The following is a 20,567-nucleotide window of genomic DNA, read 5'->3' as shown; positions in this document are numbered from 1 at the left end:
AAACACTGGCATGCGGAGCTTTGTTGGATGTAAAAAGACATGTAGACCACAGAAGTTATGTGCAACACTGGCATGCGGAGCTTTGTTGGATGTAAAAAGACATGTAGACCACAGAAATTCTGCAAAAGCTCGGCAGTTTTTGTCAAGCACAACGTGTATTTCTCATAAATAATGTTGACGGCAGCAAAGCACATGCTGCCGACATTCATTCAGTAGAATCCATGGGAAAGTGTATTGAGCAATAATCGCATGTACGATGAGGCTTTGAAAATTTCAGATAACATTTATTCACATTTTCTTAGACGGCTAATTGTCGAATGCCCATTATAGCATGTGGCTGACAAGGATGTCGTGTGCTATTAGTGAAATATATTGACCTCCCTCATGTTATTTTCTAACACATAAGCTAATCTGTGCATAATGTGTTAGTTCCATGAAGAACGAAGTTAAAAATATCCCAGTATTTCTCAGTCCCATTTATTATTCAGTGTATGGTTTGCGTGAGACCATGCCTGCTTGGCATAACCTCTGAGTTGACTGGTAACAGCCTTATTACACAACGTTCTCTCAAAGCCTGTCCTACCAGATTTCTTTGGCAACAAACCAGACCAAATTCTTGGCAATGCTTTAACAAAAAAATTGTTGCAGCCGCCTCCCATACTGGTGATGACCATATGCAGCCAATGTTGATGTGAACCTGAGTGATGAACAAATGCAGGTAGGCCACAGATCTGTTGTAAACAATTTTGACATTATTGTTGTCACAGATCAAACTTGCGATTTATGTGTGACTACTCACATATGGTGAGATTCAATGTTCCCGCTGCTACGCGCAAACATAGGAACATGTAGGAGTGCTAATGTGGAGTAGGAATCTTCTATAATACATAGGACATATGTGCCACACATCAACATCAAATTTAAAATGCATTTAGATCTGAAGCTGCTCAATACTAAAGTGTGTCGTTTCATTTCTAGGTCTAGTTTAATATATAACAACAACAACCTATATCATGCACCAAAACAGCCGAACTTGTCAAGTCTAGAAACCAGTTACAGTGTTGTGTTGCTATTCCGTGTATCCCTATGTATCAAGGATTATTCATGTTTCCATTTGCATGTTTAGTAATGGCACCGCCCACAATTCCTGCATTGATTCAAGGAAATAGGGCCACATTCAGGAAACTTGGCTTTCATGTATACACCCTTGTACAGCAAAGAGATTTGTGTGTTATTGCTACAGTGTCATAATGATGATAGCACAGAATACCACAGACAAATACACACCATGCAGGGGCCTAGCCAGAAAATTTTTTAATGGTAGCGGTCTTGTATACTTCATGTATTTTTGTGCATGTATTCGTATGTGTGTGTGTGTGTGTTTATGTGAACATGCAGCATTTCAAAATTTTGAGGGAGCTTAAAATTCCTCCTCCAGTTATGACAATCACGCCATGACTTGTGATGTTTTGTGCAATATTTCATTATTTTTTGCTGTTTTAATTTCAACATGTGTGAATGTTCCTGGAGCACCATTTTGAAGCTTTCCTACATATTCAAAGTTAGATGGTGTTCTCACGGCGCTCTCTTTTTTATAACGCTACAGCACTTTTGGGCAATACAAGAAGCACAATTACACACTCTAGAGACGCTTGTAGCATTTTCCTTCTCATTGTGAACCAAGTAGGCTTGCAGTCAATCCTTGCTTTTGTTGTTGCATTGAACGTTACACACGGCTCTGAACATTCTCTCCTAGAGTTGAATTTTCGTGGTACTTTGGCGACACCTCATGCCAGCCCAGAGATACCCATGGCATAAATGTATTTGTTGCAGATAGGCACACAAAAGCAATGCTTCCTGAGGCGTACAGTGCCTATCCATACTTTGTACACACATCTTCAAAGCCATATGATTTTGGTCACGAATGCCAAGTGGAACGCGACAAAGAGATTCCTCCTATTGCAGTTTGCCTGGTACCAGCGAGTGGCACCATGGTGAATCTGTACCATACTATGCACTTCTTTAGCGCCGAAATTGGATCAGGGATGGAGATACCCTGCTAGAATCTATACCAGCCAGGCTAAACTTTTTTTAATGCATTGAGTGACACGTGTCAAGGGATGCGGATTTGTTGAGTTTGACATCAAAGAAATTAACAGATGCACATTTGTTCTTATAAAATAGTATTTTAGGTGGCCTCGAACCAAGCATTGGTGAGAAAACACATTCCACAATTACACAGCAGCAATGCACAGCAGGGTGATTCCACGAGAGATCGAACATGCCTGTCCGGTCGATATTTTTGTTTTGCCTGGGTTTTTTTATGTGTTATGTGGGCACACTCAAAGTGCACTGAACCGAAAATTTTATTTCCGAGAACGCTGCCGGCGCGGCAAAAAGTATTTGAAGGTGGCGGCGCGGGCCTCCTGTTTTTGCTCACTGCAATGTTTTCGGATTTCACGGCATAATTTAACGCGAACTATAAATGACGCGTCGAAATTTTTTCCCTGGTTTTAAGACGCATTTCTGTGAATTACATCCATGCTTTGTTTATGCCGTTCTCAAAAGGAAGAAAATGTGAAAAAATGGCAAACACGGCCGAAATAAAAGAAGTGTGCTAAGCTTGAGGCGCCTTGGTGCCTTTCCTATTTCAAGCTGAAACTTCGAAACAGTGTCAAATATAGAAAAGAACCTTTGCAACATTTATACGGAAGTTCATTTTCCTACGGGCATCGCAAAAAAAAGAAAAAAATATAGTTAAAGAAGGGAGTTTTTTCAGCAAAGTTCATTTTCAAAAAATAAAATAAAAAACCCAGTCTCAATTTTGACGACATTTTTTTATTGAAGAGCGCTTATGTCAGTGAACACACGGTTTTAATATCTTATGTCCTCATTTGCTTTGTTCATGAGATATAACGGGCCAAAATGACCCTTGCGTGTGTGCTCACTTTAGTGCGACTGATGGTTATGAACTTGCATTGTGCGTAAATCTCAGTTTTAATTATTTTGATGCAGCAAAACGTTGCTCTGGGGGCTGTTCGTCAAGAAAAATATGTTCTCAGATTTTATTTGCGCCTAGCGTATGCGAAAGTGGGCTGCTGCCGCCCTGTAAAAGGTGAATAGGACTCTGTGGAACAATTTGGACTTAAAACCTATCATCAGTTTTTAAGTAGTGTCAAAACAACGCAAGAATTTCAGCTTTATGAGAATGCACACTCAGGCACTGCAGGAATGACCATTGTTTTAAGATATGGTGTCAGTTTTTATAGGCTAAGCGATGAATCACTCACACACATTGCCTTAAGCCACATGGTGCATGACTACAATGTCCATCCCTTTCTTGCTCTTCTTCCTTCTTCTTTACCCTTTCTTTTCTATTATTTCCCCTTCCCCCACCCCAAGTGCAGGGTAGCCAACCGAGCCAAAGCTTGGTTAACCTCCCTGCCTTTCCTCTTCGTATCTCTCTCTCTCTCTTTGGTTCTTGTATTTTTTCAGAAATCTGCTAAAAGGAGAGGGCAAGCAAACTTGTTACGATGAACACCAGCTGTAAACTTCTTTTACACTCTTTTTATGAAACTCGCTCTGTTATTGAAATGTTGCATTAATTGAACAGCTACTCAGCCAGACATGAAGAATGCACATTAGCTTGTGTGCTTATTAGTGTCCGGTTACTTCAAAATCTAAAAACAAAAAAAAACAAAGATGTATATTCTATAGAAAAGGCCGTCAATAGGTGCGTCACATATACTTCATTTTGCCCATCAAAACAACATATCTTTTGTGACTCACTTCTGTGGAATCTGTGTGGAAGAAGCGTAATATTGAAAGACAGTTTTCTCGTTCAAAACAAGTTATGTTTGTCTAGGTAATTGTGTCTTGCATTTCATTTTACTCATATTTGTTAACCACATTTGCATGCTTGCAATGCACAACTAAATCAGTAGTGTGCTTGACTGGGACGGCACTGGTTGGTGCATGATAAAAGGCAATGAAACAGCATTAGACAAGAAGATGTGAAGATGATACACACGCCGCTAGGAAACAAGGCAGTAAGAGTCAATGTGAAGACTTTTCTGGGTCTTTGGCCTAAAATGAAATATATGCAATAGCAACCCCCTATCTACTAATACATATAAGCCAACGCAAAGCAAACTGGTGGCGTGGACGACGTATCATTTTATTTTTGATTCAACAAACCTGGAAAAACATGATTTTGCGCTTCTCTGTTGACTATGTCATTGCAATGTCTTAAGCAGCTATCTTGGCAATGGGGTTTAATAACACTGTTCACCGTGCTCATCAACTTTGTCTCGGGTATTTAGCTTGAAGAGAGCGATAGCTTGAGCCATTTTCACAGCTGATTGGGGAAGTCATGTCTGTACTGTTGATCATCATTCAAAGCCGCATAACCTTCCCATGTCATCGACGTTTGTAAATAATAATCGTCTCAGAGTTCCAGTTGAAATGCATTTATGAAGTATTTTGCCCAGGCATTGTTATAAAAGTTACACGCAGATAACTTAGTAGGTAACAGCCAAAATGCATTCTCACACACTGAAGATGCATCTTGTCAAATTTACTTATATATGTAGCTTGTGAATGCTTCGAGAATTATTTCTTGGAAACTTTTTAAAATATGTGACTAGCAGTCTTATACGAGTTCGTGCTTTTTAACCTATATGCATTTTTATAGTAAAAACATGTATTTGTATTGTTTTGTTTATTATTTTGTATTGCATTTTTGCTCTAGACCTGCAAAGGAGCTGTTCTGAGGCACCATGCTTACTCAAGTCATGCAGCGAGAGTCAGGTAAGTGTTATGTTTCACCTTCCTGCAGCTGTGTTCGTGGTTCACTAGCAAAAATGTCATATTTTCATGAATTAGCAATGTGGGGACATTTTCTTCAAGTCTGCGGGTTGAGCAGCAAACAGTCGTGCCACTCTTCACCATCTTGATTGAAGGTAGCCATGCAAACACGGGCACAAGAGAGAAACCGGGACAACAGAATTGCTGACTAACAGCTGAAGAAATGCAGAGCGGCTGAAAAGAAGGTAGACACAAACTCTTACCTGCACACGGCCATGGGGCGACACCTATTAATCTGGCAGATGTGGGACTTTACGTGAGAGAAATGTGTAGGCATTTGATTCATTCTTTACGCAAGTTATCCGACGGCTGCCTCAAGCATGCGCTTCCACTGCTATTAATATGCCGGGCATATTGATGCAAGCGAACAGTAGCTTGCCTTCATCGAATTTTGGTGTGCATATACACACTCGACAATGCAAAGATAAATTAGTGTGTTAGCCACTGGTTTACGACCTCTTACGTTCCCTGGATCTCTGAATAACACAGCAGCCCATCTGTCCTATGTAGAAACAGCCACAGCTCTAAAGAACTTTATAAACCAGAGCTACACAGCAACAGGTAAACTAGTGGGTGTGTCTTGCAAAAAATATGTGAGTCTGCCTTTTGTCTATTCCCTGCTCATTCTTAGTACAGTGGCGCAAATCTTACCTGGTCCATTGGCAGCCATAAGGGCATTAATAATGCCTTATCTACTTTCCACTTTCTTTAGCCTATGAGATAAGCACTGAATGTAAGGAACACCTAAGACACGCTTGTTGCTATTGCTTTCTGCAACCACGCTCAGACGTAACAAAATGTGCTTCTTTAAACATTGAGCTACCGAGGCTACTACAACGCAAGAATGACCTACATCTAATAGATGCCTAACCAGTGCATTAAAGCTGGCGCTCATTGTGTGCACACACGACTTGGTGAGCAAATACTTATGGCATGACACATCAATGCCAGAACTATTCCTTAGAAACTTAGAATACTTGGATGAGAAGTTGAACAGTAGTTTTGAAGATCTAGGAGCATACTGCCATCACACGTGGTTCCCCAGAAACACTAAGGTAATGTCTTGAAATTGTACTATTCTGTCATTCTGAGCAAATTATTTAGTAAGGTTCAGCCCTCGTTCAGTTACATCAAATTATCTATTCACTGAGGTAAGCACGGTTTCAAGTTTATCACCGCTACAAAACATCAATCATGCAATTGTCCACGTAATGAAAAACCTCAATAATATATTTACCTAAGGCCTCCTCTAAGCGTTTGTCAACTGCGTTAAGGTATAAATCACTGAGAATTGGGGCATCTTTAAACCAATGCAAGTTCAATTCTGCGCATGTTACGCCCACTTGATATTTTGTTGTGGTTACCAATTTGAATCCATGGTTACCTCAATGATTGAACAATTTGAGTTAAATGGAGGATGGCCGAAGTTTACTGAAGTATTGCTTCAGAATGATAGTATACAAACTTTAGGCATTTTCTTAACATTTCAGGAAAACCACGTTTGCTAGCAGTATTCTTCTGGATCTTCAATACTGTTGTCAGACTTCAACTCCAAGCATTCTAAGCTTAGGAAGAACGCTATTTTCATGTCATGCATTAACTCATCTCTCACCAGTCTGTACACAAAATGAAGGCCAGCTTTAACGCACAGGGTACGCGTCCATTAGATGAAGGTGATCTTGGTTTTGCAGTAGCCACTGTCACTGAACGTTTAAGGAAGCCGATTGTGTCACGTGCAAACATGGATGCAAAAATTAAAAGTAACAAGCGTGCCGTAGGTGTTCTTTACACTCATTGCTTATCTCATAGGCTAAAGAAAGTGGGAAGTACATACAGCGTTAATGTTGTCTTTACGGCTGCCAATAAGCTAGGTAAGATTTGCGCCACCTTGCAGAGAAAGAATAAACAGATAATAGACAAAAAGTGCACTAACATTTGTTTCGTAGAACACACCAACAAATTTACCGATTGCCGTACAGGTGTGACATGATGTTTCTCTTCTCTGTTGCTCCTTGTCCAAAGAGCATTGGGCCGCTATGTTTACCAGAGAGTAACGAAACATCAGGAGTGGTAAACTGAAGGTTTACCATCTAATATAACCTTGCATTGTCTAGAGTGTAAATGCACGCCAAAATTCGATGAATGCATAGTTTCATACAGGAGTGCAAATTTAAAACCCTGTAATGGAAGAAGCCTGGCATATCGATAGTAGTGGAACCGCACGTTTGAGCCAGCTGTCAGCTGACTTGCATGACGAAGAAATCAGATTCCTGAAGTGTTATTTCTCACGTAAAGCTCCAAGTGTGCCGGATTGATAAGTGTCTCCCTATCCCCGCACATGCGTGTAAAGGTATTTGTGTCCACTTTCTTTTCCGCCACTGTATGCCTCTTCATTTGTTTGTTGGTGTTTGTGGTGACCCCACTTCTTTCTTGTGTTTGCTATTGCATGCCTACCTTCGTTTTAAGATGAATCATTACCAATTTGTTCAGCTTTCTGTCATTCTAAATATTCTTCACCAGCTTTGAATAGGTTGAACATGAGTCCAGCATTGCCGAACGAACTACACAAATGATGCCGAGCACGTGTGGTAGCCTTTGAACGGCATGTGAAGGCCCGAGATTTCTGTGTCATCATTGCAAGGCACTTATATTCATAAGTTCTAGCCAGCACATCAGCCCTCATCAAAAGCACAGGAGAAATCTACCTATATCCGTTCTAACTGCAACATAATCAAGATCTCGGAGTTCGTTATAGTTCACAGTCAGGAGAGTTGCTTGTTGGGCAAGTTGGTACATACTTAGTTAACTGAAAGAAGCCACAAAACGTCGAAAACGGAAAAAGCAGAGCGGCAGAAAACAGAGACAGAGCACAGAGACGTGGCACTAACAACTGGCGTTTATTTCGGAAAAACCTTCCCCCCCAGACCGTATGACGCATGCGCGGATGACAAACAACAACCAAACAACCCAAAAGCCAAAAAGCACAAACAGCTAATCTAAGCAGATCACCTCTGTGCTAGAAACAAAAATTCTTTCCTAGTAAGATAAACCGAAGCCGCGCTAACGCATTTGTCTGGTCCAAGTTTCCATATATGGAATGCCTCAATAATCTCCCGTTCTCGCTGCGTCTTAGCCTTACCTAAAATTGTCACCTTATCAAACAGAGGCGAACAACCACACAACTTGCAGTGCAGCGGCAGGTTACCACCGGTGCCCGTGGGTAGAAGATTTTCATGCTCCCTCAACCTAACATTGACACATCGACCCGACTGTCCAACGTAAAACTTGTCACAACTTAAAGGGATGCAATACACTACACATGTGCAACACGTACGGTATTTTTTGACATGTTTTATGTCACAAATCCTGCTCCTCGTGCCACGCTGCACAACCTTCTTACAAAGACTCGCGAGTTTGCAGGGTGCAGAACAAACCAGTTTTACATCGCTCCTGCCCGCGACCTTCTTCAGTCCATGTGAAATGCCATGAACATACGGCAAAAAGAGGGCCCTTGTGGTCATGCCGTATGTTCATGGCATTTCACATGGGCTGAAGAAGGTCGCGGGCAGGAGCGATGTAAAACTGGTTTGTTCTGCACCCTGCAAACTCGCGAGCCTTTGTAAGAAGGTTGTGCAGCGTGGCACGAGGAGCAGGATTTGTGACATAAAACATGTCAAAAAATACCGTACGTGTTGCACATGTGTAGTGTATTGCATCCCTTTAAGTTGTGACAAGTTTTACGTTGGACAGTCGGGTCGATGTGTCAATGTTAGGTTGAGGGAGCACGAAAATCTGCTACCCACGGGCACCGGTGGTAACCTGCCGCTGCACTGCAAGTTGTGTGGTTGTTCGCCTCTGTTTGATAAGGTGACAATTTTAGGTAAGGCTAAGACGCAGCGAGAACGGGAGATTATTGAGGCATTCCATATATGGAAACTTGGACCAGACAAATGCGTTAGCGCGGCTTCGGTTTATCTTACTAGGAAAGAATTTTTGTTTCTAGCACAGAGGTGATCTGCTTAGATTAGCTGTTTGTGCTTTTTGGCTTTTGGGTTGTTTGGTTGTTGTTTGTCATCCGCGCATGCGTCATACGGTCTGGGGGGGAAGGTTTTTCCGAAATAAACGCCAGTTGTTAGTGCCACGTCTCTGTGCTCTGTCTCTGTTTTCTGCCGCTCTGCTTTTTCCGTTTTCGACGTTTTGTGGCTTCTTTCAGTTAACTAAGTATGTACCAACTTGCCCAACAAGCAACTCTCCTGAACGTGTTTTCTAGTTCACAGTCAATCTATTTGAAATGAATTTCAAGGTTGATATGACCTCGGAACTTAAACATTTGTGTGACATTTGTGTGAAGACGTCATCCAGCAATCACGTCACTGTAGATCCACAGTAAACAGGCGAAAATTCAACAAATGTACCTGCAATGATCTCAAAGGTGTTCTGAAAAACACAGTAATCTATGTCGTTCTGTGCATAACCTCACACAAAGCAGCTATTGGTCGTGCAGCAACGACTGAAACATATCCTCCTTGCCTACACCCAAAACGTCATTTTCATATGTGAAGGGCTTAATGACTTCACCGGTGTTTTTTCTTGCTCTGAAAGAGTACATCTCTCAACAAAAGGACCCACATCTGCAGAAATTGATATGCTGAGTGTTGCCATGTTCTTTGCTTTGAAACGACAAGACAGAACGGCTCACTATCTTGTGGGTTCTCACAGTGAAAAATGGTCATAAGAGGCCTTTTTTTACATCTCACGTAGACAGGAAGCCTATTGAGCTTCACATTTCAGAACCACCTACTCAAGGTTCTTTTTTACTACAAACTAAGGCGTTTTTTTTTCACTTTCCGTGTGGTATAACAACAACTTTCCTGTTGGCTAGCAAAAAGTAATACTATGGCTGCCAAAGCATCTCACCTAAGTATTCAAGTAGACTGAGGAATGAGTGTGTTCCTGTTTTCTAATCATAAACAAGACCAATTTCTATATTATTTCGTGCCTTTGTACTTTCTGAGGCTTCGACAAAGTGATGGGCATGATCATAAGTTCAGTCAGCATTAGAATTCGTTGAGCACAAAGATTTTGTTTGGTTCTAAACTCCACTTTAATAGGTGAAATTTCTGAATCGATTCTAAGATTACTTAGCTTTTGCTCACGACACACTTATTCTTAAAAGTTCCAAAAAGTGAAACACATGCATTGTCGAGGAAATCTCATTGTGAAGTTCAGGCACAAACAAATTTGTTAAGCATTCTACTCGAAGATGCTGGTAAATTACTTTGTGGCTAGCAAGTTTTGACATGCAGTAGACAAGGAAGATTGGTGTCTGTTGAAGCAAGGTGGTTTGTTTTGAAAAGGCATTGTTGGCAGACGAAAGAATTTTCGAAAAAATGCGTGTGATACCTGGTGATTTGAACAAAAAGGTGATCTATTTACTGGATGGTCTGAAACTATGGCCTTTCAACCTCAGTAAAATGTGACAAACATCTCCAACTTCACATGCCGTTCACAATCAACAGCCGCAAGAGCCTAAATTCTCACATCTTAATTTTTTAAAAATTTGGACATGGAAATATTGGTCTGTGTGTTCTTGCAAAAGCAGCTCTTTTCATTTATTGTTCTGAACCTTTACAAAGTAAGGGCTCGTTATGCTGAAGCGGTTCCTCAAATGTGAAGGTTGCTCAATTGTCATATTTGAATGTTGACATGTAGAACTTCTTCACTTGTAGCTGCACGACAAAGTGTTTGCATATGTAAGGGACTGCATACAAGGTAAGAATGACTAGTTCGTTTCCAAACTGCCGAGGCTTTTTGTAAGGAATGTTGTCTGTATACATATCGCTGATATTAAATGAAAGGGTGGCAGGATTGCATTGTCACACAAAAGTATGGCATATGTATGGGTTCTAATGTTGTGTAAGCCTGGTGATGTTTAAGAATGGTCAACGAAGTATATGTTCTGGTTGATCATTTAACACGCTAGACAAGAACGAAGAAGAGTCCAAAACAACACCAGCAAAATTTCAATGATGAATCAGTACAAGCTTGCCCAACTGTCAGTTCTGATGGTGCCGTGATTAGAATCTTTAGGTCAGTAGATGATTTCTTTTTCTTTATTGAATGCTGATGGTACGAGGCTATGGCAAATGCGCTCACTATCTACGAAAAAACTGACGCTATTTTGAATGTCACGTCCGCTGTTCTGAGCAATGATGGCAATTAATTTGGGGACCCTAGCATATAGGTCAGTGGCTGCTACACATGTTGGACATAAGCAGTCCAGTTAGGCCAATTATAAACTTCAATTTGACCCATTGAGTGCTGGTGACAAATGGCATCGATGTTTGTTGCCTAAGACCTGTGTTGAATATTGAACAAATATGCTGTGTCCATTTGGCAACTCTGCCATTTGTCAGACTGATTTTGTCACATTTTCCCTAGTTGCCATTATTTTTATCGCACTCAGCGAGTTATTCTGCTATTGTTTAGACGAAGAGGACGGAAAGCAATAGGCGAGCCCAGTTTTCGTTAAGCACTCCCATATGAAAAAACAAGTAATGGACTCAAAGAAAGCATGGGAAAAACAACTTAAACGTCTTTTAATTGCGCTTTGTGGACATTTGGTTTCATTCTTATGCTGCAGCATTCGGAGCCACACAGTTAAACAGCACACTTATGATTAATGAAATTTGAAAGATATGGCCTACCAGAGTAATCTATTTACTTAACTATCAGTACTCTTTAGTAATGGAGTAATGGAGTAATAGTAATTGTGTTTGAGCATAGGAATATGAACAAAAAATATAAAGAATTAAGACCATACACCTTATTAGGATGACGTGGTTGGCTGTGCCTGTCCGCGACAAAGTTTTCTATAAACTTTCATGCCTTCCCATCGTGCCAAAACAGCAAAGTTCTGCGCGCAGCACATTCACGGCACACTAACGCAACACGCTCACACCATCCTGGACATGAAGGACGTTAGCATACATTGTAGCTTCTTTTTCTGTGCTGTTTCACTTAGATTTACAAACTCAAGTGCCAGTGCGCTTGTATTGGCACAAACAATCTTTAGTGAATTGCATCTGATGCCAACGTATGTGTATTTGTGTATGTGTATTTTCAAGTCTATTACAAGAAATGAAAAAGAAGTTATTTCGAGGAGTGTGTGAAACGTTAGATCGGTTTAGACAAATAAATTATTCTTTAAGATCTGTAATGTCATTAATTTTACCTTCATAGGTAAATTAGTAGAAGATGAAATGAAGGCCAGTGTTTCACTTGTTGAATTTCATGCTAAAACTCAGCACATATATGTCAATATGATGTTGCGAATATCACGTCTTTTTGCGTATTTTGGCCACACTGGTTTGCTAAAATTTTTTGAAACTTATGGTAAGATTTGGGTCTGTAGGAACACAATGTAAAGAATATTGCCCGTAGCAGGTGCTGGCAAAATATGACGTCACGGAGAGCTGGTGTGGGAACGTCTATGCAGCGTCGCCTCGTGTATCTTCTTTTTCCGCATTATCTTGCTTACCAATGCCAGAAAGCTGAGCTAGTTGGTAGGGATTCATGATAAAAGGTGGTAGGCATGCAACACGGACACAAGAGAGAAGTTGGGACAACACAAACGCCGACTAACCTTATTCGGCTAGTCGGTTAGTCAGCATTTGTGTTGTCCCGACTTCTCTTTTGTGTTCATGTTTGCATGCCTACCGTCTTTCATGAATTGCCTACCAAGCATCTTCTCGCGTAAAGAGTGGTGTCTTTGGTACTCTGAAGTTGTTTGCACTAAATTACAGCAATTGTTTTTCTCTTTGAAATCTTTTTCACCCGTTTCTTACCACAGACGATCTGAGTTCGTACACCGTTTGTACTGCTCCTACCGAAGAACTGGGCTCGTCCACGCTGAAAGAAGCGTATGGGTGCGCTGCAATTAAGATACTCTGATTCAGTTTGCTGCGTTGTCTTTGACTTACACAGATAGTGCAGTAAAAAATATAAAAACACCCTCAAAGCACGCATTTTACTGAGGACGGGCGGGATTCTGGCAACTTGAACTAGAAAAGGGCGTACGTGCGCGAGTGGCGCGCGCGTGACGGCAACAGCTTTGTTCAGCTTGTTCGCTTAAGTTTTGTGGAACGAATAATATCAGTGTGGCAGCGACTACACAGAATATTTTTTTCTAAATCCTCAGTTTCGCATGACCACCGAATCTCAACTTATCGACAGTGCATGGCAATAGTTGTAAAGAAACCCCCAACGTCACGACGCGTCCAGGACTTTTTTTACGGGCTCCTTGGCCCGGCACATTCTTATTTTTTAATTTCAGACATTTTCTGCACCAAAGACTGAATAAAAATGAGGGCACCTTCTGTGTTGCAGGGCAGTGAAGGCAATCTTCCGCATACTTTCAAAAAATATTTTTCTTTTATCTTGCGAATAAAGTGCCTTTAAATAGTTTTTTAGTTGTTTCGGGACACGTGAAATCAAATGGGCCAATAAAAAATGGTATTTTTATAGTTTGTTAACAGAAAACTCGGTAGGGAAAGAGTTAAAGTGGTTGCTTGCATATTTTTGTCAAAGATGGCTGGCATAAGAAAAAGCAATATGAAGTCTCAAAGCGCACAGCACGGACATCCGTATACGTACTTTGTAGCTAATGGGGTTTGCACACCGGCCTTGGCAATGAACTACGTACTAGAACGTTACGGACATGTGGACTGATACGGGCTGCCTTTTACAGCGAAAGCTGTTATGAGATCATTTCACCGGCCGTTTTTGGTGCCGTAGTTGTCCGCCGCCGCCGCCGCCGCCGGTGTCCGTAACCACTATCGCTCGAAATAAGAAAAAAAAAACTAAATAAGAAAAGAATTCCAGGATGGCACGAGGTTCGAACCTGGGCCCTCTGCGTGGGAGCCCAGTATTCAACCTCTGAGCCATGCCTGTGCTTGAAACTGCTATGCAAAAAGGTCCTATACAGGCTTCATGTCGGGAAGGAACCACATTAGCATATGCAATATAGCGTGGTAAAAGAGTAGAATAAGCACCAAGCGTCGCACAACGCGAATTCTGTAACCAGGCGTCACACAATGCGAATTGTGCAACGAGTAGGTTGTTGAATGCTTCCAACCCATTACAAAGATCTCTGCCATAATTCTTCATCGTCATCACGCACAGCATCAACAAAGTGCGCATAATGCCTTACATGCGTTTAGCAGGTACCACGGCTGTCTGTAGAATGACGAAAAATGGCCACAGTGCCTACTGCCCTACTTCTCAAAAATTACAATGATTTATAGCGTAGTGGGTTCCTCGCAAGTGCACTTCTGTTGGTTGCCAAGGAAGCCCATAAGGCTCCCATGATCCATTTCCTCAGGGTCTCAATAAAGTCAATTCTCTCTCTCTCTCTCTCGCTCTACGTTTCTCCGGTTGAAGTGTGTTATAAAGCGTGGTGGGACAGTTAAATAACGACCGGGCGTCACACAATATGCATTACGTAACTAGTGGTTCGTTTAAAGCTTCCAACCCATTACAAAGGGCGCAACCATAATTATTCATTGTCATCAACCGCCGCATCAACAAACTGCACATAATCGCTTACATATGGTACCTCGCTTCTCCGCAGAACAACGAATAATGTCGTGCTGGGTGCTTCCCAACTTCCCAAAAATAGCGCTTTGTGGCGTAGTGGGTATGTTGCTAATGTACCTGTTTAGTAGCCGCAGGAGAGTTTATAACGGGCTCTAGAAATGCCGCTCTTCCAGATTTCGCTGTGTCTGTGCTGCGCTTTCCGCGCAGGCCTGGCGTTTTTTTTTATTTGACTTGATACGGTTTAAGCTTTTAGTCAAAGTGATTGCAACTGGTTTCATTGATGTTATTGCTCCAAATTTAGCAAAAGCAGTTTATTTGTTTTTATTCAATTCTGCTGTAGCATGCCTGGAAAAGTACTTCAAAGCACACCCCATCTGGCTGACTGCACTACCTCAAGAAAAATGCCTTTCTCCCATCTGCAAGTTTCTAAGAAGTTACTTTATGAAGCAAGCCAGCAGGGGGTACGTGTTAGGCATGGCAGCACGGAGAACAAATAAACATGAGTTTTTGGTGCAAGATCCATTAATTGATTCCGTGCTGCATCAACTTGTGGCTGCATGCTTGGCCACGTGTAGACACAGCAAGTAAACTCGTTAACCTCAATGGTAAAAGGTTGTCTATAATCACGTTAAGAATCACGATGTCTTCTTTTTGTAAATAATTGCTTAGCTCGACTTTGACTCGGGTGTCCAACACCCATCGTTATCTACCCATTATCTGCCCATCACCCAGCATACACCCAGTATGTTCATCACCCACCGTCCACCCACCATCTGTCCATCACCCAATATCCACCCACCATCCGTCCACCATCCAGGGCTGGGCAGTATCGCGATACAAGAGTATCGCGATAGTATTTCAGAGATACTTTTGAGTATCTGTATTTCTGTATCGAGATACATTTGAAAAATGTATTCGTATCTCAGTAGTGAAATACATTTACGATGTATCGCCTGTATCGCGATACTATGCTGGACACGGGTATCTCGTTACATTGTTTTTTGTGTCGGAAATGAGTTGAGGCGTGTTTCCCATGGGGGAATGGCATTTTTTTCTTTTTTGTGCCAAGACAAGCAAAGGCGCGCCGCCGGTTGCCGACAGATAGGGCGGCGATTGTTTCCGCTCAAGCACAGAACCGTCCATGTGTTAAAGAGCGCGACGCCACAGACGGCAGAATCGCGGGGGCAGTGTTGTCGGCCTCTGCCGACGAAAGTCGCTGTCTCTCAAGGTCAATGCAGCACGCCTAATTTTTTTCAGGTGGCAAGCTACTACTTCGCGACCCCCCGCGCGGATACCCCCTTGGAACAGACTTTGCAATGCTTCGCGTGCATTCAGTTCTCAAAGCGGCGGCACTTCCAAAAGCAGTTCCCGTAGTCGCGGCGGAAGGAACTAGAAGATGGCTATCTTTGACGCGCTTTCAGCCACCTCTCCAACGTCAGGGTGCCTTCCTAATTGACTACATGCGTGAAACGGTCTTTTGTGGTAGCAGGCTCCCCCACCGCCGGAGCCGACTTCGCCTGTTGCGGCTTTCTGAAATGGGTGCTGGTAGCGTCGGTGGTGGTGACAGCTTCATTGAAGCCGACAGGGTCAGACGGCTTAAAATTCCGAAGATGGGGACAGACTTTGAATTCTGAACAGTCAGAACAACCCAAGTGAGGGCGGAAGCGTTTCGGTATCTAGATGACCCGAGAAGAGATATCGCCACGCTGCAGGGCAATCCGGCTATGAAGGCGATATTTATTCACTATAACACGAATTTGTGCTCGCGTTCAGCGGTAGACAGACTTTTTTCTTTCGTGAGTCTTGTGCTGAGGCTGAGCCGACGCTGTTAGAAGACAGCCTATTTGAGATGCTCACACAGCAACCTTCTCAGCAAAGGAGATCTTATGTGCAAAGTAAATGCATAATTTTTCTAAATTCACTGGTGTTCATTAGTGATTCGAGTGATTTGCTTAAAGTGTACTATTTCTAGCATAGCTTAGTTTGTTCGCCAAGTATGTCGATTTCGGTGTCCAATCCTTGTTACTGTTGCTGTGAAATAGTGTATTTTTATTGCAATTGATACTTGTAATTATGTCATTATTGCTAATTATGTACTTTGTCCACCCCCTCCCCTGCAATGTCTCAATGGAGCTGAGGGTACTGTAATAAATCAATAAATGAACTGAACGTTTCGATGCACTGTAATTTTAATTACAACATTATGCTGCACTAGAAAGTGTCTTTGCGTAGTATGAGCATCCTTGAAATAAACAAAAGTATTCCATTATCTGTATCGCTGTAACTGTATTCCGGAATACTTTTTTCGTCTTATTGCAAAAGTATCTCCGAAATATCCCGTTACGTTAAAAGCAAATGTATCTCAGTATCTGTATTTTAGGCTTCCAGTTCATGTATTTCGATATCTGTATTCCGGAATACTTTTCAGAGTATCTCTGCCCAGCCCTGCCACCATCTGTCCATCACCCAGTGTCCACCCACCATCTGTGCACCATGCATCCATCATTACCCAGTACCATAATCCACCAAGATGATGGGTAGTGGGTCCCATCATGCCCACCATTGGGCAAATTTTCAATAGGGTCTATTATATATAATATATATATATATATATATATATATATATATATATATATATATTATATATATATATAATATATATATATATATATATATATATATATATACGGCGTCTGATGTAGACAATCCGTGTGCCACGATCGCTGTGAAGAACGGGGATATTCAATTACAAATAATTTTATAACCGCTGAAATGTAGTTTCGATGTGCGGTGACGGTGCGGCTTTCAGCGGAACAAGCCGATATGGAACGACTAACTGCTAGAGTAGGTTGATGTTATTATCAGACTGATACTAATGTCATATTGTGTTGCGAATGATAAGTTCTTTCGCTGCAGTTAGTTATATGAAGTACATTCACGACACTCGATCACACACTTCAGAGAAAGCGCACGCGCTCGCTCGCCGGATGATTGCTTTAGCCTATACGTGCGTCCGTCGCTTAACTAAAATTAAAGCTATGTATGTGTAAGACAAACAATAGAATATTATTTTGAAAATACTCGATAAGGTTTTCTTTCGACTTATCGTGGTCCAATACCAAATCTAATACGAATTTTACCCAGCGCGCCCAGTTTTTTCTAATGTGCCGCCAGTGTTCCCAGTGCGCGGGCACACACTGTACAACGTGGCCAGTGCCTCCCAGTGCGCTATAAGACACTGGGCCACACTGTACAGTATTCCCAGCGTCTTTCAGCGCACTAGGCGGCACTGGCGACGCTGTAAAGTCTGTCGCAGTGCCTGCCAGCGCACTGTTGTACACTGAGACCCACTGCACAGCGTTTCCAGTGCCACCCAGTGCGCTGAAAGGCACTGGGAGACACTGGAAACACTGTTTTTTCCTATATCTATATGGTATAGTGCACAGAAAAAATGATAACTGAGGATTGACGGCGCTTCTACGCGCGAAAGTCGCATTTACAACCCAAAATGTAATATGCCGATACTAGTGAAAAAGCCTGTTGGATGGATGCTCTTTTCTTCGCTGAAGTAGTGATTTTACCTGCATTGTCATGGCTCCTTCGTTCTCTGCAAAGCTACACGTACCCATGGGAAGGTTTCGCAGAGCGGAGGCGACAATCCAACATCTAGCAGAGGAAATGGTGCGATTTGTGAGAGGTTTTGTTTTCGTTTTCGACACAAAATGGCGGGCGGTGCTTGCAGCATTATCAACATGTGGCAGTCCCACATTCGCAGTTTACCCTAACAGAATTTATGAATTATATACTGTTACAAAGTGTGTAATAGCTCGTGTAACATAAAATGGCCATAAGAACAAAAACAACACTCCTTAAAGAGCTTTTGCATGCATGCCTCTATGGCTGGTATGGAGTGCTTGTGGTGAGCACTGTCATTACTCATGACACTCACGGGGTTCCACCGTTAAAAACTTACCCGTTTCTGATTTGCTCATATAAAGTGATCAATGGGCATTTTCCAACATGCAGCGCAGCGCTTTGCACTCGTGGCGAAATGTGGCGAGTTCAGAGGAAGATGGAAGGTTGAGATGAAAGAGCGAATGTTTTGACAAGCGGTCTTGTCTTCTTCGATGCTGCAACTCTGGCAGCCTTGAATAAGACAAGACCGCCTGTCATAACGCGCGCTTTAGCGACACCCCGAGTTCAAGATTTTTTCATCTCGTCACATCATGTGATGTCACGAATTTCGGTGATCCGGGACGTCAGTATGACAGCATATGTTGACTTAATCGCGTGATGATTTTTTTGCACCACTCGTGTTGGCAACGCCGTCACCACCGCCGCTTACGGTCACATTTGGCGTTTGATGAGACATCTAAGGCCTGTCCAAATGGCTGACTGGGCTAGTTGGTGATCCATTCTGCTTGCTTGAAATGCGAGCGCTTGCGTGACTTTCGTGACCCTTGCGTGAGCTCGACTTGCGCGAGCAAACCGTCAATATCTCTGTCTGATAGGGAGCTTGAGTTTCTTGACAGTGGCAGACGCCGTAGGCGTTAAGGAATTGCTGTATGGTAAGGTGGGCTTTGGAAAAGTCTTTATCACTCTTTTTTATGGTTTGTTTGTGGTGTGCTCTTATCGAATGTGCTTACGAAACTTTTATCTGTCAGTATATATGCCTTGTAGTGAAGAGTACGAGACGACGACGAAGCAGCCAAGAAAGCAAGCCACATCGTGGATGGTAGCCACGCGACCCGAGCTTGCGCTTGCTTGGATTTTGGACCCTCGACGTTCCTCATCGTTCCTTCAAGTTTGTACGTGAATAAACCACGTGACATCTGGTGGAGGTACGTGGGTTTCCCCTACGACCCTGGATCTTCGCTCCCGTAAGCTTCCCCCCCTTCGTGATACCAACATGGCCACCGAGACTCCTTCCCAGCCTGGCCCTTCGGCTGTCCACGTCACTTGTGGCGCCGTGTATCCTCAACGGGACCCCCCCATCTTCTCGGGCTCCGGTGAATCGGACGTGGACGAGTGGCTGTCGAGGTATGACAAAGTCGGCGCCAGCAACAGATGGGACGATCTAATGAAGCTTGGGTATGTGCAGTTCTACCTTGCCGACATAGCCCAACTGTGGTATCGCAACCACGAGGCCGAGCTTTCATCTTGGTCAGCTTTCAAGACTGCTATCAAGGACGTCTTTGGACGGCCTGCGGCTCGCAAGCTTCTCGCCGAGCAGCGCTTGCGTCAGCGTGCACAACAACCGGGTGGAGACCTACACGGGTTACATCGAGGATGTCCTCCATCTGTGCACCCGCGTCGACCCCGCTATGCCTGAGGAGGGCAAAATCAACCACATCTTGAAGGACATCGAGGACGGCGCCTTCCAGCTGCTGCTCGCGCGGAATCCCACCACAGTCGCTGCGCTAGTTTCCCTCTGTCAGTTTCGACGAATTGCGCAGGCAGCGCGCGATCGCCCGTCAGGCCCTCCCGACCCCCGACACGCTCTCCAGCTTGCAGCTAGCTGTCCTCCGGCCACTCAGCCGACTCCCAGCCCACGATCAAAGACTTCATCCGTGAAGAAGTCGCATGCCAGCTGTCCTTACTGCCGCTCACTCACGAGCCGGCGCATCCTCTGGCTCCGGGCATTCAACAAGCCATTCGGACGCAAGTTGCTGAGGCTCTCCCACCATGTTCCAACAACCGCCCGTCACTGCGCCGCTTACCTACGCCGCCGTTGCTGCGCGGCCCCCTCAACAGCCTATGCCCTCTGCTCCACCTCGACCACTGATGCCGTCCCCATGCCTTGGCGACCACCGCGTATCACCAATCTATGCCTTACGCTCCACCTCGGCCACTTACGCCGCCCCGTGTCTTGCCAACATCCGCGTATGCTTTCGTCGCCGCCCATCCCAAAACCCCTCGCTCCGTCTTTCCGCCGCTCCGACGCGTGGCGAACCCCGGACAATCGGCCCATCTGTTTTCTCCTGTGGCCTCGCCGGCCACGTCGCTCGCCATTGGTCGCCTGGTTCCTCCAACATTCGACGCCGTGGGCATGCCAGTTGCAATCGTCGTCCAGGTCGGCCCAAACTACGCCCCTCATCATTCGA

The 20,567-nt window shown here is 43.4% G+C and overlaps 1 long non-coding RNA gene across 1 annotated transcript; it reads left to right on the top strand.

Annotated features, from left to right (window-relative positions):
- Nucleotides 1-646: 646 nt before the first annotated feature.
- On the top strand, nt 647-14,935 carry LOC119381443 (uncharacterized). The gene is made up of 3 exons (XR_005181450.2): nt 647-718; nt 4,751-4,809; nt 14,804-14,935. It is a non-coding gene; the product is annotated as an uncharacterized LOC119381443 (long non-coding RNA).
- The last annotated feature ends 5,632 nt before the right edge of the window (nt 14,936-20,567 follow it).

Source organism: Rhipicephalus sanguineus, chromosome 2, assembly GCF_013339695.2.
Source record: "Rhipicephalus sanguineus isolate Rsan-2018 chromosome 2, BIME_Rsan_1.4, whole genome shotgun sequence".
Lineage (NCBI taxonomy): Eukaryota > Metazoa > Arthropoda > Arachnida > Ixodida > Ixodidae > Rhipicephalus > Rhipicephalus sanguineus.
The sequence above is the reverse complement of the archived record's forward strand: the minus strand, read 5'-3'. Positions and strand labels throughout refer to the sequence as shown.